The sequence below is a fragment of the Podarcis bocagei genome (assembly GCF_964188305.1).
Source record: "Podarcis bocagei genome assembly, chromosome: 4".
NCBI lineage: Eukaryota > Metazoa > Chordata > Lepidosauria > Squamata > Lacertidae > Podarcis > Podarcis bocagei.
In genome coordinates, this window is record NC_138128.1 from 34174653 (window position 1) to 34198312 (window position 23660).

General features: G+C 42.5%; 1 protein-coding gene across 1 annotated transcript in view; it reads left to right on the forward strand.

Moving 5' to 3' along the window:
* Nucleotides 1-2635: 2635 nt before the first annotated feature.
* SPSB4 (splA/ryanodine receptor domain and SOCS box containing 4) overlaps nucleotides 2636-23660 on the forward strand; it is a 182852-nt gene continuing 161827 nt past the window's right edge. The window contains exon 1 of the mRNA XM_081192743.1: nucleotides 2636-2943. The gene's annotated coding sequence lies outside the window, so the exon portion shown is untranslated. The remainder of the gene's footprint in view (nucleotides 2944-23660) is intronic.

Below are 23660 nucleotides of genomic sequence, written 5' to 3' on the forward strand. Positions count from 1 at the left end.
TGCATTTGCGCTATGTCTGTAGGCCTCTCTAGCCCTTTCAACATGTGTCCCAGAAACATTTGTGTTCACACACAAGTATGGGCATACTGGTGACAATAGGCTCTGCCCTTCGTCTTTGAAAAGGGCTTCTGTGGATAGAGTTCAGGCACGTGTGAAGGTTGGACTCAGTGAGTGGGGCAGAACAGCTGCAGCTGGTTCCTGACTTCCTTTGCACCTGCACTGTCCATTTTGCATGTCTGCACAGATCATTTATCCAGCACATATTTTATCAAGTTTTCAGATGTCAGGTTGCTCAGGGTGGTGAAAAGATGAAAGGATACAACTGGCTCAAAGCCACCAGTGTGGCATAGCAGTTAGAGTGACAGACTAGGACATAGGAGACCCGGGTTCAAATACCCACTCAGCCACGAAGCTCTCACTGGGTGACCTTGGGCCAGCCACTGCCTGCTTCTCAGCTTAACCTACCTTGCAGGTTTGCTGTGGGGACAAAATGGGGGTGAAACGAACCATGTGGGCCACCTTAAGCTCCATGGAGGAAAAGTGAGACACAAATGTGATAAACAAACAAACAACAACAAACCTAGAAAGCTTCCTGTTCAGATAGGTTCTGTTCTATTGTGGCAAAGCCTCAGCTTCTGATAGGGCGTTGCCTTCAAATAAATACAATGTAAATACAAATAAATACAGTGGTGCCTCGCAAGACGAAAATAATCCGTTCCGTGATTCTCTTCCTCTAGCGGTTTTTTCGTCTTGCGAAGCAAGCCCATTGACGGATTAGCGGATTAGCGCTATTAGCGGCTTATCTGCTGATTTGATCAGCTGATAAGCGGCTTAGTAGCTTAGAAAAAGGGGGGGGAAGGGAAAAAAACCAGCAGGAACTCGCAAGACATTGTCGTCTTGCGAAGCAAGCCCATAGGAAATTCGTTTTGCGAAGCACCTCCAAAACGGAAAACCCTTTCGTCTAGCGAGTTTTCCATCTTGCGAGGCATTCGTCTTGCGGGGCACCACTGTACAATGGACGTGGGTGGCGCTGTGGTGTAAACCACTGAGCCTTGGGCTTGCCAGTTGGAAAGTCAGCAGTTTGAATCCCCACAACAGGGTGACCTCCCGTTGCTTGGTCCCAGCTCCTGTCAACCTAGCAGTTTGAAAGCACATCAAAGTGCAAGTAGATAAATAGGTACTGCTCTGGCAGGAAGGTAAATGGCATTTCTCGTTTTGCCAGAAGCGGCTTAGTCATGCTGGCCACATGACCCAGAAAAACTGTCTGCAGCCAAACGTCGGCTCCCTCAGCCAGTAAAGCGAAATGAGCGCCATAACCCCAGAGTCATTCGCGACTGGACTAAACTGTCGGGGTCCTTTACCTTTTTTAACCTTGGTTCTAGAACTTAATCCATTCCAGAAGTCCGTTCGACTCCCAAAACCATTCGAAAACCGAGTGGCTGCAGGAGCTTCCTGCACTCAATTGCAGAAGCCACATTGGACATTCAGCTTCCGAAAAACGTTCGCAAACCAGAACTCTCACTTCTGGGTTTGCAGCGTTCAGGAGCCAATTAGTTCGGGAGCCAAGCCATTTGACAATCAAGGTACCACTGTAGACAGCAGGTATGAAACCACAAAAGTGCTCACTAACGGTTCCTTCAACATCCTTATAAATAACTTGGATGAAGGTATCAAGAGAATACTCATCAAATTTGCAGATGACACCAAACAGGGACAGGTAGTCAATGCTGCCGAAGAAAAAATTGGGATGCAAGATTACCTTAACAGATTGGAGAACTGGGAACAAACTAAGAAAATGAATTTCAGTAAGGACTAATGTAAGGTTCTGCACTTAGGCAGGAAGAACTAGCTGCACTAATGTAAGATGGGGGACACTATGATCTAGGGGTCTTAACATGACTAAACAGTGTGATGCAGCAGCAAAAAAAGGTTAATCTTAGTTTAGGCTGCATCAACAGAAATATAGTGTGCCTATCAAGGGAAGTAATAGTCCTGCTTTATTCTGCCTTGGTCAGACCACACCTGTGTCCAGTTCTGTGCATGGATGTGGCGGGGGGGGAGGGGGGCTCAACAACTTTGGCTGCCCCCTCCCCACAAAAATCCTGGCTACGCCCATGGTTCTGTGTACCACAAGTAAAGAAGGATATTGACAAGCTGGAATGTGCACAGAGGAGGATGATAAAGGGTCTGGAAACCAAGCTTTATGAGGGAGTTGGGTATGTTTAGCCTAGAAAACAGGTGACTGAGATGAGATATCATAGCTATCTTCAATTATCTAAAGGGCTCTCACATGCAGGGTGCAGCAAACTCGTTTTCTCCTGCTCTGGAGGCTAGGACCTGAACCAGTGGCTTCAAGTTACAAGAAAGGACATTACCGGCAAACATCAGGAAGAACTTTCTGACAGCATCTGTCATGTATGATTTGTTGAAATTGCTGCACTGCCGGGGGTTGGACTAGATGACTCTCGGACTCACTCTCCAGTTCTATGATTCTCTGATAATGTATGTGCGTGCGACCTTTTTCCTCCATCCCCCATCCACGCACCCATTCGGAGATGCGCCATCCTAGCGCTAGGACCCTGTGGGCGCCCCGTGCAGCCGCGCAGCGCCTCTGCTTCCACCCTGGCTGATGGGTGACGGTCCCAGCTCAGCTGCCGAGCAGGGTGGAGCAGAGGAGGAGCAGCAGCAGCAGTGGCATCGCCCTGGTCCTGCGTGCGTCCTCCTTCTCCGCGGCGGAGGCTGCTGCTGCTGTTTATGACTGGTGGAGCCTACGAGCCAGCGCGGAGAGCGGCGCGCCAAAGGGGAACCGGCGGCGCCGGCAGCGAAAGACTCCCCGGCTCCGGGGAAGGGCAGCTGATGAAGTTCCCCGCCGAGCTCCAGAGGGCTCTCTCGGCTGCTCCAAAGGGCGCTGCTCCCGCCGGGTTCAGGGCAAGCGGGCGCGCGGTGAGTGATTCCCATTCCCAGGCACGGCGTCTCTTCGCTCCTCGCCTAGCTTTGCCAGCCCCTCTCTCTCTCTTTCTGTGCTAAGGTCTTCTTTTCCCCGGGAACTGGGCAGGGCGGTTCGGGATGTGCAGGCAACCACTTCCTTCTTCCTCCTCGACCCCCGGCGTGGCATGGGGGGCGCAGCGAAATCAAGGCGCGCCTGGATGGAAGGGTTCGACCCCCTGGGAAGTGGAGACGGAGGGGAGGCCGGATCCCCACTGCCCGGTAAAAGTTTGGAGGGAGGAGGCAAGGACCAGGAGGCAGTTTCCCTCTGCTTTAATGCAAGGCGCAACGCCGCGCTGCTTGGAGGTTTCGCTTTCCCGTTGCACACCTGCCTATCGAGGGGATGGGGCGGTTGTCTGCTCCTCGAGCGCGTCTTGGGTTGAAAATGGCATTTTGCCTGCGTTTCATCTCTCCCCGCTTTACGAAACACGCACAACCTACCTATATAGCTGTGGATTTCGGAAGTTCTTTTTTTGGGGTGTGTGTGTGTGTCCTAAATGGTCTCGTGGCTGTCAAAAGAAAGCCAAATGTCAGTCGAAAAGCACCTTGTGACTGAAATGCAGCTTTGTTTCCAGTGGGGGTCCCCCCCTCATGTCACAGTATGAACCTGTTGATCTCCAAGGGTTTTTTTTGGGGGGGGGGTACAGCGAACTGCTGCTCTTTGAATTTTCTTTCCTTACATCCCTTTGGATTTCCTTGTTTACTTTGGCTCCTGGCTTAGACGCAGGGGGAGGCCATTGTGCTGGGCACATTTAAGACACAGAAAAGTTTTGCTGTAGCTCTCACAGGTCCCACAACGTGAAAGCCAATAGATTTATAGTCAATCGATCAATTTATGATGACATCAGGTGCCCAAGACCATTCACTGCTTTTGCTGCTGCAGACTAACCCAGATTGTTGGCTAACCCTCTAGAAATGGGTATAATATGAAAGGAATAACTGCTGGCCATCTCAGGCTTTTATACCATAGATGAATGATTGGGTCTTGCTTATTAGTAAGGGTCTGAGTGAATGGAAAGCATGAATGATTTTCCTTTTGAGGCTGAAAATGGAAACATTGGCACATATTCTTTCATTAGGTTTCAGCTGTTAGTGGAGCGGCTTTGTTGTAAATCAGGGGTGCAGAACCTGTTTTTGGCACTGCAGGCAGATCTTTATTGAAGCATAGCCTCATGGGTGAGGCTGCCCACCTGTCCATCACCTGATGTCACAATAATGTCAGGTGACAGGGTGCTTTGAAGTTCTGAAGTTGGGACTTCAAAGCACCATGCAGGGCTTGCAAATGAGAGCTATTAATTGAAATGCAGCATTAATACCTTTTTAAATTTTTAAATACTTGTGACTAGGTGGGAAAGAGTAGCTCTGCATTGACTGCATGTGAGGAATTTAGAGTTATTACTGTAAGATACCATGATTTTATTGTTGGTTGCAGGAAGGAAATCTACTTGCTGAATGTCATAGGTCAAACCTGTGCCATTCAGGTTGAGTAGGCTAGCCACTCAATAGATGGAGCATTTTCTGATAATCTGTTCATCCTAATTTTACTAGATACTTCCATGGGCCATTAAGTTCTCCACCATTTGACCACAAATATCCAAAGTATCTCAAACCAACTGCTTAAATTTTCTATAGTATCTGTTGTAATCTCCGTTTATCGTTCCTTTCTCCATATTTCTTCCCCCATCTAACTGGGGGCAAGATCTTGAAAGTCAGAAACATTCTAGAGTAAGGTAGCTTGCAGGAATTTGACCAAAGGTGTACCCAGTTGAGGTGCAAGAACTGTGATCATGATGAATGCACCAGGCAGTTCAGAATTATACCATGAAATTATTCAGTAATACGTTCTCTTTCACAATAATAAAAGCTCAGCTTGAATGTATGCTGCAGATCAGGAAGGATAGTTAATTTAATGTGTCAAAGAAGCTATTAGAGGCAAGAAGACTTCCTTCAGAAAATGGAAATATTGTCCAAATGGGGAGAACAAAAAAAGAGAACACAAGAAATGCAGTGCAAGGAGATAGTAAGGCAGGAATCAGCATCCTCTTTTGGCCTGTGGGCATATCTGCTAAGGACAGAAACTATAATGGCCACCACACCCACTGCAACCAAGCACACATTGCAGCCTATTCAATTGGCTATAATTGAATACTCCTTTGAAGAGCAATTTTGATGGAGGGAGGGGACTCTGTGAGCATCAAGGAAGACCTCATGTGTGCTCACAGGTGCAAAAACAAACAAAAAGATTCAAGGAGCACATTACTGAAAGCATAAAGACCATTAGCAAAAAAAAAAATATCTTTAAATATATTAGAAATAGGAGAATAATCAAGGAGGAGGATGGATGTTTGGATGACAAGAAAGTGAAAGATGCTAAAGGAGGCAAAGGAGATTGCAGAGAAGCTGAGTTAATTCTTTGCAACTGTCTTCAGATTCGAAGATGAAGGGCAGATTCCAGTGTTTGAAATAACTTTCTCAGGAAGGTAGTCTGAGGAGCTGAGGCAGATTGTGGTGAGAAGATGAAGTTCTAGGTCTTATTGACAAATCACTGATCCCAGATGGCATCAACTTGAGGGCTCTCAAATAACTCAAAGGTGAAATTGCTGCTTTTCTATGAAAAATATGTATCCTGTCCCTAAGATCAGCCACTAAGACTGGCTATTGGTTCGGAAAAGGACAACCCAGATGATCAGGGGGCGATGTCAACTTTGAGGGAAGGTTACAACAATTAGGGCTTTTTCATTTTTTAAAATGGGTAGAGGTGTCAAGATTGTACGTAGTTTGACAAAAGTGTGGAAACTATCCATCCCCACATAGCATCAGAATTTAGGTCATCCAATGAAGCCAAACATTAGATTATTCAGAACAGATAAAAGGAAACACTTTTTCACTCATTGCATAGTTAAACTATGGAGTTTAACTCTCTCAAATTGAAGAGATGGACACCAACTTGGATAGCTTTAAAAGAGGATTAGAGAAGATTACCTAAGGGTAATAATAATAATAATAATAATAATAATAATAATAATAATAATAATGGCAATAACTACTCACCACAATGACTATGTTCCACCACCTCTGAATACCAATTGCTGAGATTTGTGTGCTGTTGCACTTAACTAGACTTTTAATTAATTTCCATTTATAGTTCATTTGGTTTTTGGTGTTTTTTTAAAGATATGATTTATAGTTATTAGAATGAGAAATCCTTTCCTATCAAAACAAGTGAGCTACACTGAAGAGATAGGGCTTTCTGCATGTGAAGGACACGGCTTATCTTTATTATTCCTAGGACATTCAGAGACGGAGACTGCTTTTGAGAAACTATAAAAAGTTGTTCATTTGAAAGGTAATTTCTGCAAGGATAATTTATCCTTTTCTGAAATGAAATGTTGGAGTTCTGGAAAATGTGATAAATGCCAGCTTAATCAGTGAGATAATATGTGTGATTCGCAAGAACAAGGAGAACAAATAGGTAAATGTCTTTTTATATGCCTTTTATAGAGATTGCTATATAAAAGAACTAGAGAAATTCATGTAGTAATGAAAGTTATGGTTGATGTACCAAAATACATCTTTGTATTCTGTTTTCTTACCCTGCTCTGTGGAATGCTTTCCTGGTTGAAATTCACCAAATGTTGGCACTTAATATGTTTTAGGTGTTTGGCCATACAGGTAATGTGATACTCTAGGAAGACCTTTAGCTGAAGACCTTTTGAGTAGACCCATTGAAATTAATGGACTTAATTTAACAACAATTTTATTATTTATATCCCGCCCATCTGGGTGGGTTTCCTCAGTTACTCTGGGCAGCTTCTAGTACATATTAAAACATAATACAGTAAAATATTAGACATTAAAAACTACTCAATACAGTGCTGTCTTTACATTTAGTTGTGTTCTAATGTCAATAGGTCTACTCTGAATAAAATTTCATTGACTACCACCCATTATGAATATGTTTAGGCCAATTTTCCTTTTACCGTATCCTCACTTGGTTTTTGGAGTTGCTGCTTTTATTGATTTTGGATTTTTTTCTGCATTTATTATGTTGGTTGTTTCTTTTGATGGTGGTTTAATGCGTTTTGAGGATTTGGTTTCATTTTAATGTATATTTTATTGTTGTAAGCAACTTTGGGATATAAGTTTTAAAAAAACAACAAAAAAACCCACTCTGGTTTGGCTGCAATCTTTAACAACTTACAAGGGGGAAAGCCCCATTGAGCTTAGAGGGGCTTACTTCTGAGTAAAGAATTACACTGCACACTGTAATTCCTAGAAGACCAGGACAGAAGATGAATAGAAATCTGGGTAGAGTTTTGCACAGTTTCTGTGTGATGTTTACGAATGCCCATCATCAAAGACAAGATAATTGGGTTGACCTGCTGAGGCTGCAATCATTTTCGCACCTATTACTGAATTCTATTGAAGTTGTTCACCTCCATGAGTAAATTGCAATTAAGTTGTAAGGCTCTTCTTACATGGGATGGGTTCAGATGGTGAACTGCTATCTTTCCATCCATCATAATAGTAGTAATCTATGAAAGCAGACCTATATCTCATAGGAGCCAAGTACCTGTTGTAAAGGTTTACCCTCATGAAAGTTGACCTTGCTACAAGATCTTCTGGGATAAGCGGAATTAGGATCTGGATCCAGTGGAGCTGCAGCTGGGTCAGCAGGATCCTGTTAACTCCCTATATTTGGCTCAGTTAGAGATACCTGGGTGTATTTTTCCCATCCCAGCTGTCTGAGGTCAGCCTTGTGGACCTTAAGCCAGTGTAAACCTGAAAAAGGGGTGTGGCAGGGGCGTGGCCAGAGGGGGGATACAAAACTGATTCAGCTCAGTCATGTGACCTGGCAAACAGGCAGAAACTAAGCCAGCAAAACAGGTGGTGCAACTCAAACACTCTTTCAAAGGCTTGTTTAGGTTTAGGCTGCCTCAGCCATCCACAGCCCTGCTCCTGAATAGAGTTTGGATCTGGTGTACTTTATGCTGGCTTAATTTACTCTGGTATTGCTTGTAACATTGCTCCCTTTTAATGTGTTTAGGATTGAAGCTTTAGTTCCGTTTAAGAATTTATTTGCATAGTGACGATTTGGGGCATATGGGGTAGTAAAGTAATTCTCCAACACACATTGATCTGTTTCAGATGAATGGAAAAGCATAGACTCATAATACTAAACCATAGTTTAGTATTATGAGAACAATTTGGTGCATTCTTATAACTTTCACTCGTTATCTCTGCCTTTGCAGCAGAGGAAAGGAAGTTAAGTTTCTGGTATGAACACACTGCAATATCTCATAACCTTTGAATGTTGGAAACTTAGCTTGTTCTGTCCTGTGTTAGTTCAAACCCACCAGTATCAAACTGTAGTTTCACATCCTAGTTTGCTAGTTAACTGTGGGTAGAGCTTACCACGGTACATTCCCTTCATAGAAAGCTATGTTTTGAATTGAGCCATTGAGTTTGTGGCTCACCTTGTTCTTAATCAGCCTGCTTTTGGGAGGCTTTCTAAGTTTCAACCTGTTGTATGAACTGACTTCCATTTAATTATTATCATCTTGCACAGTTACTAAAGAATATTGTTCAGTTACTAAGAATTACTGTGTATTCCATTTCAAGACCACCTTCCTTCAGGGAGGTCAAAGCAGCATACAGTATATGCCTCCATTTTATCCATTATCTGGGAGAGGTACAAATAAACTGCAAGGGATCTGACTTGTGAGATAGGTTAGTCTGAAAGAGAGTAATTGACTCACAGTCATCATTCAGTAAGTTTCATGGTGATGGATATATAGCTCAGCTCTAAGTCCTTTTCTGCCCGCTGTATTACACTGGCTCCATTTGCTTTACTTTTTGTGTCCTCAGAAAAGAAAACATAATGTATCTTATGTTAATATGAGCTTGTAAGGCACTGTTGAACTGACTATATATTCAGCTGCAGAATCTAAGCACCCTTGAAACCATCACAAGCAAATAGCACCAATATTGTACAAGTACTAGCAATTTCTGAGCAAGAAAAATATCTCATTAACACAATGTACTCCAATTAATTACTCTGGAGTAACTCCATTGAGTCTGATGGGATTCTGCTGAAGCAAGAAGAAATGCTTTAATGCAAGGTTATTTTTAAGAACATGCCTTGATATGTTGTGATTTTTTAATCTAGTTTAATATTGCCATAATCCATATTTTTGTTTTTTAATTTTGTATTTATTGTGTACTTATTTTCATTTTTGGCTCTGTATAGTGCATTCACTAATTATTTCCTGCCTTTTCTTGTTCTCTTTATATAGTTTTGAATGAATCATTTTTAGCATTTAAAAGTGCTTTATGGCTTCTGTAAAATTAGAGTATGGAGTTCATAGTTTTTGAGAACATTCCCTTTGAACATTCTCACTCCCAACTGTTGGTTCCTCCTGGCATTTATTTTTATTTCTAACATTAATTACACTACATGTTGTATAACGATTTGTTCCTTATGAAATGAATGTTACTAATGTTGTGTCACTAATGTTATGCTGTGATGCTAATCGAGTCTGAAAATAGTTGGACCAAAGTGCTATGTAAACTGCCTGCAGTAGGTTCATAATTGCCTAAGGGAATACTTGCTGGTGGAAGTTATTTAGATGATGTTAATGCCTATGCTGTGTTCTGTTCTTCCATGCCATCATAGGTGAGCTACTGTGTATTTTGGACGTGATTCAAAGTCTTCCAAACCATGATTTGCAACCTTCTTCCAGAGCTGGTTTCCAGTGATGGTTTGCAGGCAATTCTTAGCTTGCAGTACTAAATCACAGATAGCCTGATCCAGATACAAAAAAACACAAAACATGCAGAAGCAGAAGGTAATTATGCATAACAGGGAAGATGACAGAGAAGGAGGGATTGTAAAAATATCCAGGGTGTTCCTGATTTCCAAATCAAGGGGGAGATTTTGATATCTTTTGTTATCTGAATTGAACTTTTGCTTCAGAGGTAATCTTCAGTGTATGTGTATTAGGAGCTCACAGAAGAATCAATATTGGTCTACATATTGGTACAGAACCTTGGTTTCACCCAATGATTTAATTGCTCCATTTTGGACATTCAGTCCTACCACATGATTAGAAGTGGACAAGGGAGAGCAGGCTTACCATGGTACATTCCCTGTATTCAGTGGTCTGTGTCTGCCTGAGCTTGAGTCTGGACTATGGATTCTGAGCCCCTGTGTTCTGATTCAATACATGATGTCCAATCACAGAACATTTCAGGATTTGGGCCTTTGCCATTGGACTTCAACTCTTGAGGCATGATTCGCAGCTTGGAAATTTAGACAGCCAATCACGTTGGGAGTGGGAGTGGCCCAAGCTTTCAGAAATGTATATAGATGTATATAAGCAGTTGCTTTAACCCCTGTTGTCCAGTTCTGTTAGTTCAGTAAAGGTTCTTGCTGTTATCACTGTGTCTTGCCTCGTGGGAACCTACCTGCACTTCACTAACTATGGACTTCACCACTGACCAACAACACCCCTCTTCACTCTAGGCGGCTTCCAGTACATATAAAAACATGATACAGAAATTAAAAACTACCCAATACAGGACTGCCTTCAGATGTCTTCTAAAATTTGTGTAGTTTTTTATCTCCTTGACATCTGATGGGAGGGAGTTCCACACAGGGTTCGGATTAGCAGGGAGCCAGGTGCATTTTGTGCCTAAAGATCTCCATTTGCGAACACTTCAAAAAGTCTGGATGCCACTTTTTTGCGCCTGGCTGACACTCAAGGATTACTGAAATGTATATGCTTTGAAGCTTCAAAGTACCACATTTTTTGCTCTATAAGACACACTTTTCCTCTCCTAAAAAGTAAGGGGAAATGTTGTGCGTCTTATGGAGCAAATGCAGGCAGGAGGCTCTGCTCAGCGCTCCCTTTAAAGAGCCGCATGGAGCTGCCCTTCTCCCTTCTCGGGGAAAAGCCCCCAAGAGCCGCACACATGCTCCACGCGGCTCTTTAAAGGGAGCGCTGAGCAGCCTCTTCTGGGCAGGGGGAGCCTTCATCCCGCTGCCCGGGAAAGGCTGCGCGTGGCTATCCCATAAGCCAGGACAGAAAGAGGGATCGCCGTGCAGTGATCCCTCTTGCTGTCCTGGCTTCTGCCTTAGCCGCGTGCAGCCTCTTCCGGGCAGGGGGAGCCTTCATCCTGCTGCCCGAGAGAGGCTGTGTGTGGCTATCCCATAAGCCAGGATAAGAGGCTATCCCAGAAGAAGAAGAAGAAGAGTTTGGATTTGATATCCCGCCTTTCACTCCCTTTAAGGAGTCTCAAAGCGGCTAACATTCTCCTTTCCCTTCCTCCCCCACAACAAACACTCTGTGAGGTGAGTGGGGCTGAGAGACTTCAAAGAAGTGTGACTGACCCAAGGTCACCCAGCAGCTGCATGTGGAGGAGCGGAGACGCGAACCCGGTTCCCCAGATTACGAGACTACCGCTCTTAACCACTACAGAAAACAGCCAGATCCCTCTTGCTGTTCTGGCTTCTGGGAATATTTTTTTTCTTGTTTTCCTCCTCCAAAAACTAGGTGCGTCTTATGGTATATATTAAGGATAGACAATATGTGTAGGAGTTTAACAATAAAGAGTAGAGTGTTTTGGAAATTCTGTGCTTCTTACTTGGTCCCAGTCATGTTAGTGAAGCTGTTTGAAAGGAACTTAATTTGCTCCATTGTTTTTGTATTAAATCACCTGATGAAAAATCAATACATTAAAGGACCACATAGACATAAACAAAGATGCTTTACAAGAACATTCTGGCATAAGAAAGTGTGTTTTGTCATTTACTCTAAGAACACAAAAAGTCAATGGGGCCAAAGCTTACAAAGTTAATGAGACTAAGTTAGATTAAAACTAAATGCTGCTTTGCCTGAATTGTAGATTTATCCTTGACATGATTGATCCTCAAGAAGTAGATGTGGAGTAGGTATTGATTTGGTCCATTTGATTTAAACAAATGCATTTTTCTCTTCCCCTTTTTTCTGCCATAATATTTATGCACATTGGCTCTAAACCAGTTTCTGATTGCAGCCCTAAGATGTTTGTTTCTCTTTCTCAATTGTTAAATAGAGTTGTTCTGTAGTTCAAGTTATTGTGCAAGAAACACATTTGAATAGAAGCTTATTTTCAAATTCTTCACCGCACGTGTAAAGCATGACAAATGTGAGTGGGCTTTCTTTAGCAGAACATCACAGTGGAAAATAATGAAGATTAGTGATTAATGTTAAGACTCAATAGGGCAGGTCCAAAAATTGTCTGGTCCCCCCCTTGTTCTTTTGCCTCAGGGAAACTTCCCCTGGAAAAAATACATATAATAATAATTTATTATTTATACCCTGCCCATCAGACTTGGTTTCCCCAGTCACCCTGGACACACACATAGGTAAAGGTACCCCTGCCCGTACAGGCCAGTCTTGCCAGACTCTAGGGTTGTGTGCCCATCTCACTCAAGAGGCCGGGGGCCAGCGCTGTCCAAAGACACTTCCGGGTCACGTGGCCAGCGTGACATCGCTGCTCTGGCGAACCAGAGCCGCACACGGACACACACATAGGACAAACAAATAATATATGGCAGTTCTGGATAGCAGAAGAGTCTGAATCAACCAACCTTATTGTACCCAAATGCAGTGGTACATCGGTTTATGAACTTAATCTGTTCCAGAAGTCTGTTCTTAAACCAAAACCGTTCTTAAACCGAGGCACGCTTTCCCTAATGAGGCCTCCCACCGCCGGTGCCCTTCCACCATGTGTATAAGAACACACAGCCATACCTGTGAAGAAAAAATAATGTGAACTGAGTAGTACATGGGGTGAGCTGTAAAGAAAAAGTTACATGATATGATGGATAAAGCTCAGTGCTGTGAATCAGCCATAGGGTAACCCCATAAACAATGTTTCCTTGTGTAAGCATATTCCATATTCTGTATCTCCCACAGTGCAGGTGCCTCTGAATATCACTTGGTGGGAAATGCAGGTGAGCAGAGTGCCGGGAACAGGATGCTGTCAGTGTTCAAAATTAGCCAGATGCATTTTGTACCTGGCTATCAGCCACTTGTGACCAAGTGAAGATGCCTGGGTGCCAGGATGGCACCTGACATCACCTTCTGGATGTGCATGCCTGGGGAATCATTGGATCTGGACTGTTTTCACACACTAATATCACATCCTGTAGTATTCTATCAGTTTTATTTTATCTGCACAATCAGAATGAATTTCAGGAGCCAAAACGCGTTTTTTGTGCAGCCTGAGCAGGAGCAGTCACCATTAAGAAAAAGAGGTGGGAATAGGCCAATATATATATATGTGGACTGTCCCTGGATCAAATAACTTTTCTTCTTTAAGTTCTTAAAGTTCTTATCCTAGTGTAGCACCCTGCTTGTGGTTAACACTTAGCTGGAATGAAATATTCAACGCAGCAACAGAGAAATTAAAATAATAATTTATTTGTCAGACAAATAAATGAGAGGCACAGTGGTATATGGTTACCAAGCTCTGGCCCTGCCTCCTGCCATTATGGCCAGCCCTTATATTTCCTTAATCCACCCCCCTTTGCTCCTCCTGTGGCTGCCTTTGTTCAATCAGCCTGCTTGAATTTCCTATTGGCTGATTGCTATAACCAATTTTAAGATACACCCATATCCTCCTGTCCTTATATGGCAGACAAAGAGCTATATATTGTTACATCTATAAATGACAAATAAGTAGTAATATATCTTACATGTGTCTCAACAAGGAATCTTAATTACCAGCTCACCTCTTGCCTTCCTTGCCCTATTGCCTTCTAAAACAAATGGTTAATAATTTTAAATTTTTATCTTAAACATATGTCAAGGATCTTGAGTTTCACATCAACATTGAAAGATATCCTTCATTTGAAGGTTTCTAAACAAATGTTTGACAGCTAATATATCAGGACAACATTTGATGGCGTCTTCCTGTCTGGCAGGGGGGCTAAACTGCTGGCTGACTTAATTCCAGGATAAATACAACTCTTCTAGCATTTGTTAAATCCTTTGCATAATTACATTTAAGCAAATATTTAGTACATAACATAGGTAGCCTTTTAAGAAGGATAAGCCTTCTCAAAGGAAAGGATGGACCAGTTTACAGCCTCAAAATAAAATAGGAAGAAGCTTCTTTTTCCCCAGCCAAGCCAGTTGCCTTTGTTTTCCATGTGCCCTTGGCCTTTTGTCCTGTAGCTCAAGTTTAAGGCACATGGTTTTATTTTACTGTTTACCTACCACTTTTACAACTTAGTTGTACTCTACAGCATGCAAGGTTAGTGACCTGCTTCTCAGCCTTTTTATGACCGCAATAAACCAATAAACCAAAGGGGCCCTCTTTTCCAGAAGGATAAACATCTTGCCAAAGTACTTAGGCAGTTGGTCTTCTGCCTGGCATAACATTTGAAAATCTAAGCCCATTTAATTTAGGAACCTGATCAAGATATAAGCCAATATATGCCTTGATTAAAAATGCAGTCTATATTCAGATGCCACACTAGCTCAAGGTTTTCATTTGAACTAGCCAGATGTTTAAGTGAAAATCAATCACAGTCAGTCCATCCTTTGAAAAATAAGACTTTCCAGCTGTCTTACCCCAAAATGGCAACCAGGCATTCTATTTTGGCATCTGTAATCTTGGTTTAAAGAGCCTAGTTTATATATCTGGTGCCTAGTTTATATATCTGAGTTTCTAACAATGGATGCTATACTAGATGGTCTGATCTAGCATACCCATCTTATGTTCTTACATTCTTCTCTAATGAATGGTAGCCATGAAAGAGCATTGTGCCCCCACCTTTCTACTCATACTGGATGCAACTTTAGTAGCCAATATCTCATTAACTGCATGAGAGAGAAATTAATATTGCAAACCAGTAGAAATTGCAGGCTATCTGCTTTCAGTTGTTATGCTAATGCTTTTGTGCTTTAGAACTTCGTGAGTTATCCAACCTTAAAATGTCACCGATCCATCTGTCTCTCAGCCTTTTGGCATAAAGAGTTCAAAACCTTGGACGTTGGCATTGTTTAAATTCCTGTGAGAAAGTTTCAGGCGTGATTTTTTGGTGCCTGTCCCAGCCATTGAAGCAGAAGAGACACTTTCATTGCTCCTATCCTCATGTAATCCAGATGTCAAATATACTCTTCAACACAGAACACTTTCACGCTTGTGTATCATCCAGCCACAAAGGAGAATTTAACTCCAGTAGCTGAATTTTTATAGTCAGTGTTACAGATATACCTTCTGCCGGCTTATTTTGCCTGTAACAGGTATTGGGAGCTGTGAACACTCTTATATTCCACCCCTCCCCCCAGCAACATGGTGTTAGCTTTTTAGCTTTCTGAGATGAAAAAAATCTATATTTAATTACTTCATTTTGACTCATTTTTTTTTGCCTCAGGTAAACAAGGGACTACTGAAAGGAGTTCACATTTGAAGATACTGCTGCAGTGGGGATTTTCTGAGAAATCAAATGAACCATCCAATTCCTTTCAATATACTTGTTAATTTTGAATTTACCCAAGCTGCCTGTGTACCATGAATGGACCCAGTGGGTAAATGATATACTGCTCATTCCCCCAAAAACATAGGCTACCACAGCACCAAATTCTGCATTATTCTTGCTTGTTTCTTTGGAAATGTTGAGGGTGAGATTTATTTTGAGCGCTTATACACCAAAGCAGACGCAAAAAACAAAAACAATAGAAACCCATTCGATGTATGAATGTATTCTGTGTTGATAGGTCATTCCCTGTGGAGAAGGGGGCTCAGGAAAGCCTCTGACACCCCTTCCTTGTTTTCCTATTATTCAGTAGTTGCTACCACCACCACTCCTTGGTAACTGGGAAAAGGGAAGAAACTGGGCACTGTCAACCAACCTACTTATGACTTTAGACAAGGCACCTTGCCCTTCTCAGCCGTCATCTTGCCATTTTCTGGGGAAGAAAGGCCGAGCTTCTAGCTGTTTATCCCACCCCAGAGGTCAAAGCAGCTTGCTCATTTCCTTGCCTCCCATGTCTATCCCAGAGAATGGATAAATGTGCTGATTTTTATAACCCTAATCATAGACCTTCAATAGCAGGAAACCCAAGTGGTCTGTCTGGCTTCCCCAAAGCTAGAAAGATAATGAGGCTGGACAGTACTTTCATTTTTATTTCTTGTCCTCAAGCCATTATTGGCTGGTTTGGCCACTGGCCTTAGAACAGAAGCTCTTGAGGTAGGCATTTCTCTCTAGTAATCTAAGCACCTGTTCTGGTCTATTCTGCTTGCCTCTTTTTCGTATTAATTGCAAGTTTCTGATGTATATTTTAGAGAACTTTAACCCAAAGGCACAATTTCCTGCTGTCAGTCTTTTGGTTTATGTTATAAAGCAGACTTTTAATTCCTAACTATGGAATCTCTGGTCATAGATTACTTGAGGTAAGGTCAGCTTTGTTGTTGTATATATGGCGGGTGTCAAAAGAATATTTAGCATATGCCAAAGGCAATTCTTTATTAAATCCAGTGGGGCTTTACTAGTTGTAGCAGTATACTTTCATGCTTAAGACAAAGGGGTCTCGTTCTATTTTATTGCCTTGAAGTTTTGATTTCTATCCAATAGCTTTAGTTTTCTGAAAGGCCAGTAGTCCTTGAAATAACTGTGCAGTACTTAATGCTTCCTTACTCTGTGATGTGTCTGTCTGTCTATCTATCTATGAAGGTAGCTGGTCTGTTTTAGGGGTGTCTTCCAGATGTTGTTGGATAACAACTCACATCATCCCTGACTCCTGGACATTCTGGATGGGACTGATGAGAATTATAGTTCAGCAACACCTGGATGGAACTGTATTGGCCACCCCTCATCTAATCATAACATGTTTGCTTGATGAAGCTCAACAGGACTGTGGAGGACAAGGAAAGAGTTGCCTCTTTCCCAACTCTGTCTGTTATGTACTGAAGTTCTCACCCTGGGCCAGCAGGGGGATACTGTAGATAGTTTTCACTCAGGTCCACATATGCAAATAAGGAATTGAAAGTGATGTTCAGTGATTGGATAGTTACAGAAAGTTGTTACTGTTGCATTGTAGTTGAGCTCTATATAAGCAGGTTGACTGAACCCTTCAGTTCAGTTCTGTTCCGGCCTGTGAATAAACAAGAGCTGTCTGAAGAATCACTGTGTAGTCTGATATGTTCACCCACAACTTAACACTGTCACTTGAAGCTGGAATTATCTTTGGAATTGTCCTTGAGATAGGGTGGGCTGCTCTCTCCCACTTGCTTCTATCATATCAGCTCTCTGTACTTTTGCCACGTTTCCCCAGTTGTTTGATGAGTCTAGAAGGAATAAAATATTGGGAATGGAGAAAGGTGACTCAAAAGGTGACTGTTTGTTTGCTCTAGAGTGGTGCCATCATGCTGTCCAAGTGGGAAGAAAGCCCCTACAGTTCTCTCTTTCCCTAGCACTGAAAGGAAGACGCAATACAGGAAAGGGAAGTGTCAAGGGTAGAGAAGAGGGTGGAGGCAGGTGGTGGAAGTCTCTTTTTACTTCTCTGAAAAAGAACTGTCTCTACTAAGAAGTAATCTCTATGATTTCAGGTTGATATGAAGTGAATTCCAGCAAATGGAGTTTGGGCTAATACCATGATTGCAAGAAAAGGCTACGGAACTAAAATGTGACAGCACGCCCAACTTGTGGGGTGCATTTACCGTATTTATAGAAATCTATTACTAGTTCATAGCTGGGTTGGTGGGTTGGGGGAATCAGTTCTAGAACTATGTCTCTGGTTTTAATCTAGTCGATGTAGCTTCTCAGTAAGTTAGTTCCATAATCGCCAGTACTTACTTGAGTCTTCTGAGTTTTATTCATGTCTCTTTAGATTTGGTTTGTGCCGGGAAGAGAGAAACTGGTTGACAGTGCTTCTTAAAGCTTCAACAAAAGGAAGTTTAAATACGGTACAAATTGCAGTTGTAAGGCAACCTCCCTGCTGATTAGAGTATGGTACTGAAATTGAATTAATGAGGATTTTTTTCATCAGTGCTTTGACCTGACTATTTAACATCTTTCTTTCTTGTCATCCCTGATCTAGCAGTGTTGTCCAAATTCTAGCTCTAACATGACAATGGGGCAATTCCTTTGCACCCCAAATCAAATAAAGCTCTCTTTGGTCTCTTACATATACTTAGAGTTGTAGAAAGACATGGACTAAAGCCTCACTTGAGGGGACTCTTGACTTCAAAAATGTATGCAAGAAACCCATTGATAAGTAAAAATGTGTATATGTCAAAAGTGAGGTCTGAGCAAAAAATGTGGGTCTGCTTGAGGAGGAACTGCTGCCACTGCTGACATTCCTCACCAACCCTATTCCCCACACCTCTTTTCAACCTTTGTATTTCACCAAGCCCCACATATCCCTACAGCCAGCCTTCCTTACAATAAGAAGCCAGCTTTCTTCCCATACCTGAAGGAGCGTCTCCACCCCCGTTGCTCAGCTCTGAGAACCTTCTGGCAGTTCCCTCACTGCGAGAAGTGAAGCTATAGGAACTAGGCAGAGGGCCTTCTCGGTAGTGGCGTCCGCCCTGTGGAACGCCTTCCCATCAGATGTCAAGGAAATAAACAACTATCTGACTTTTAGAAGACATCTGAAGGCAGCCCTGTTTAGGGAAGTTTTTAATGTTTGATGTTTTATTGCTTTTTTTACTATTAATATTATGTTGGGAGCCATCCAGAGCGGTTGTGGGAAACCCAGCCAGATGGGTGGGGTATGTATGTATAAATTATTATTATTATTATTATTATTATTATTATTATTATTATTATTATTAATCTTTGATATGACCAAACCAGCAGCACCTGCTAGCCTTACCAGGTCTAGACCATGAAAGACCAGCTGGAGATTGCAGAGGATACCTTTACATGAAAACATCCAGAAAGCTGTGGTACCCAAGAGTACATGCTCCTTGCCCAGCTGCTTCCCTCAACCCACTGCCCAGGGAAATGGGGGGCATCTTGATGGGGGGGGGCAGCCAAATAATGTTAACCACTGATGTATAGTGAAAAGGGGAGAAATGCTGATTTTAGAAAAAAAATGCACCAATAAAGTGACCATCTATTGAGTTTGCATTTGAAAGGTTTTGATGCATTTACAGTCTTCGGCTCACAGCGATGCTAGGGCCATGTATTGTGTGCTTGTGCATTACACAGTCACATCTGCTCACACTGGGGTAAACCCATGACATCACCCATATATAAATGCAGCATCCATGCCAGCAGACTGCAACAAAGGAACATCGAAAGCTGCCTTCTATTATTGAGTCAAACCATTGGTCCATCTAGCTCAGTATTGTCTACAGGGATTGGCTGCAGCTCTCCAAGATTTCAGACAGAGCTCTCTTCCAACCCTCCCTGGAATGTTGGGGCTTGAACTTGCCACATTCTACATGCGAGGCAGATGCTCTACTACCGACCTAAGGCCTTTCCCCATAGTTTGCAGGGGTTTATTGTTATTTATATAGCATCATCCAATGTGCATGTTGCTGCACAATCTACAAGAGACAGGACCTTGCCCTGAAAGGCTTACAAATTACAAATTCAGCCCAGAGCAGATACAATACTGGTTAGACTTCTGTAAAAGGTGACATAGGGTGGGCTGTGAGTGATTATCCACATTGCCATTCTGAGTGGCAGCCTTTCAGTTATGCTCTATGGATCACGAAGCACACTTTATCATATGCCAGAGATAAGTGGAATGTTTTATTCAGATTTGCCCCTGGTTTGTATATGAGGAGAGTTAAAGAAACAAGGATTGGAGAATCATTTATCTATGTTTATAGAAGATTTTTGGTTCCAGAAAATGATATGCAACGTTGAGGACAATTTTTAAAAAATCATATTTTTTGCTGCTGGCAGTTTAGCTAACACATGGCCTAGAGAAGCCTCAACATTTGAAGAAGTGAAACTCTTTTCATTATTAGCATGTATGTTACTGCTCAGTCTTTGGCTATTTTTCTTTTTGGCTCAGCCAAATCAGCTTTGCCTTCTATGTAATTGGACACTGCATTTTTTTCTTCCATGAGCTGAGATACCCTCTTGGTAGTTGTGTTGCCTTCAGAAGCCTGAGTGGAACCTCAAGAGAAGGCGTTCCCTGTGACAGCCCCTAAGTTGTGGAACTACTCCTCACAGAGGTGTGAGGGGCCAAACCAACTGGCCCTCCTCAGGCACGCTCAGCAGGATTCCCCATTGTAGACCTCAACACCTAATATGGGGTGGATGGTTAAGATGCTGTAAGCATGACAACAGTGGTGAATATCACCCTCACCTGGCTAAGTTCTGATACCCACCTGTGGCTTTTCATCTTTATTGGGTTGGAAGAGTGGAGAGCCTTGAAGAGGACGTCCTGTGGGCTTAAGCTTTTTGTGCATTGCTTATACAGTGGTACCTCGGGTTACAGACACTTCAGGTTACAAACACTTCAGGTTACAGACTCCACTAACCCAGAATAGTACCTCAGGTTAAGAACTTTGCTTCAGGATGAGAACAGAAATCGCATGACGGTGGCACAGTAGCAGCAGGATGCCCTATTAGCTAAAGTGGTACCTCAGGTTAAGAACAGTTTCAGGTTAAGAACGGACCTCCAGAACGAATTAAGTTCTTAACCCGAGGTACCACTGTACTGGTGAGCAGGCACTGGGAAGTATGAATCCCCTGGTGTAAAATGGACCAGTTTCTCAGAGTAATCTTGCTCAGAGGATACTGTCTCTGGGGAGTCTAGTTTGTGCCTCAAGGAGGTATTGAATGACAGTCTCTAGTGCCTATACCTCCATGGTTTGTACCACTGTTGTTCCTTGTGCAACTGGTAGCTTGTCCTCTGTGCTAGACACTTGGCTGTTACTGTTGCTCACAGTTGAGGCCATAGCATGAGGTTTGCCCATCAGCGTTGCACCTTGGTGTGTGTGCGTGTGTGTTTATAGGCAAAGGATTTTTTTATATAGCTCTCGTTCCCATATTCAGGATTTTCCGTGCTGGCTCCAGGCTTTGGAGGGCCTTGGGCAAAACATCTTCTGTTCCTTGCTTCCTTGGTGAATCTAGCTCTTGAGTGGCGTTAGTACCAGCTACTGCTCATCGTTCCTTCTACTTGCTTGCCTGCCAGGCAGAGAGCCGATGAGTAAGTTGGCCTCGACTGATGCGCCTTTGTGTACTGCTCCTTCACTGTCTGTGCCAGTGCACAAGGCAGGTGAATAAACAGGTTGCTACAATGAAGAGGTGGGGCAGGTCCAATGGGCTTTTACCAGAAAGCTCTCTCTGCTGAAAGGTGAACTTGACGCTACTGCCTCCTTATGCCAACCTTGAGAATAATGGTTTAGCTGCTGCAGTGATTTAGGCAAGGCATGGTGGTGGAAGCCACAATGAGCCCACTAATCATGTGACTATCCCACAGGATGAAAGTAGATATTATGAATGCCATGTGGATACTGCTATAAACCATAGCCCAGGAGTCATCTCCTCATCTGTACGGGAAGAGAGAAACTCCCTGGCTGCCAATAAATAGATTGTGATTTACATTTGGCCCTGGAGAGGAAGGGTTAATGGAGTAATATTTTTAGAACACTTGGGGCAGGGCATGTTGTGCAATATTACTCCAGATAGATGTAAGGGGTGGGCACCTTGATGTAAGGCCTTGGTTTGTGGGTGGGTTTGTTTTACAACACGCATTGATGGGGTGATTGTTGATGGTGTTTTTTGTGCGTAATTAGATTTTAGTGCAGTGGTACCTCTGGTTACGAACTTTATTCGTTCCGGAGATCCGTTCTTAACCTAAAGCTGTTCTTAACCTGAGGTACCACTTTAGCTAATGGGGTTTCCCACTGCCACCACACCACTGGCACACAATTTCTGTTCTCATACTGAGGTAAAGTTCTTAACCCGAGGTACTACTTCTGGGTTAGCAGAGTCTGTAACCTGAAGTGTTTGTAAGCCGAGGTACTACTGTATATATCTATGCAGAGATTCTGGTTTGGTTTTAAACACACACACACACACACACACACACACACACACACACACACACACACAATGCTTTTATTCAATTGTATTGAGACTCTATTGAAATGTATATATTATGTATTGTTACTGAGGTGTACCCAAACCAATCAATATTTATTGCTGTTTTGTTTGCTGGCCCGCCTTGAACACAAGTTCCTTTGTGGAAGTATGACATACATTAATGTCTACTCTACTCTTTCCTCTGAAATGCCTAGTCATCGAAAGCTCAGAAGATGATTTTGCCACATTCTGAGTTTCCCTCCTCACCCATACTGTATTTCATTGGATGCTGCTAGTGGAGGCATAGAATTTGGAACACAGTGATGTCATATCTTTTTGATTACTTGACATTATCAGGGGAGAGAATGAGTTTTCAAGGCAGCTGATTTTGGCAGCATCTTTGTAATTTGTAGCATCTAGTATTTGATTTACACATTTAAAGGGAAAGTCCCATCACGTGAAAGGACACATCCAGGAAGACTGCTTCCTGCAGAATTTTATATATGCAATAAATATATTTATACTAGTATTAGTCAAGCTTCTGATTACCTCAGATAAAATTCACAGCCCTTTTAAAGAGACAGGTGTCAAATCAAGAGCTTAATGAAAATAAGCTCTTCAGATTTTGAAGCTATGCTACATGAAATATTCATTAGGTTTCCATTGCAGATGATAATATTTGACTGCACTGCGTGGCATAAAAGTAGTTTTATTGCTGACTTTGCAGCCTTGTTGCTGCTGTTGATTAATATTCAGTTCTTTTACGATCTGACATGATTGGACAGAGTTGCACTTGAAGGAAAGATGTAGGGGCTCCTTCTTCCTGTAAGGACCTGTGATAAAAAAAATATAAAAAATTAAATTATGGGGAGAGTCACTGCGGCTTGTTTTGCAAACACACTCATTGTTGGCACCAAAATGCATGAGCCATCTACAAGCATGGAGTTCAGGATAAAATAATACCTTGATGGACAGAGGAATCCTACAGCTATCCAAAGGCCAAGTTCAGGGCTGTTGGAAGTGGCATAAGTGCTCCTTTGCCATCATAGAGGGCGTCGCACTGGCAGGATGGCTCTCATGCTGCTGTACACCGTGTGGTATCTTGTGGAAAGCTGAATGGTGGCCCAGATAATGTATGATTTGGGGGACATGTTGTTGATCCTAGTGTAAGGAACTGAAGGCTTCTTGTTCTTCAGGTACATCCCACCCATGAGGAGCCTTCACCAATCACTGGAATTAGTATAGTTAAAAGCTACTGAAGAGAAAAAGGGGAAAGCTTCCCTCACCTCTCACCCTGGCTGCCGTGAGCTCACAGAGCTTTCGATAGGACATTTGTTCCATCTTGGAAACTTCCCCTTCTGCCAGGGGATGAGTGGCTTTATTCTGGATCATGAAAAGAGCTCAGATGATAATCCAAAGAAAGTTGGGTGGTTTTTCAGTGTCTTGTACATGTGTTCAGTCTCCTTTAAATTACACCTATTAATTTTGATTTGTCATAAACCGGCTTCTTGTTTGTGAAATTACCTGTGTGTTTTTCCTACTGCCAATGAAATAACTATCACTGAGTGCAATGAAACATGAAGGGTTGGAGGAAATCTGAAGCAAACACAAATGATGGTATTTTTTA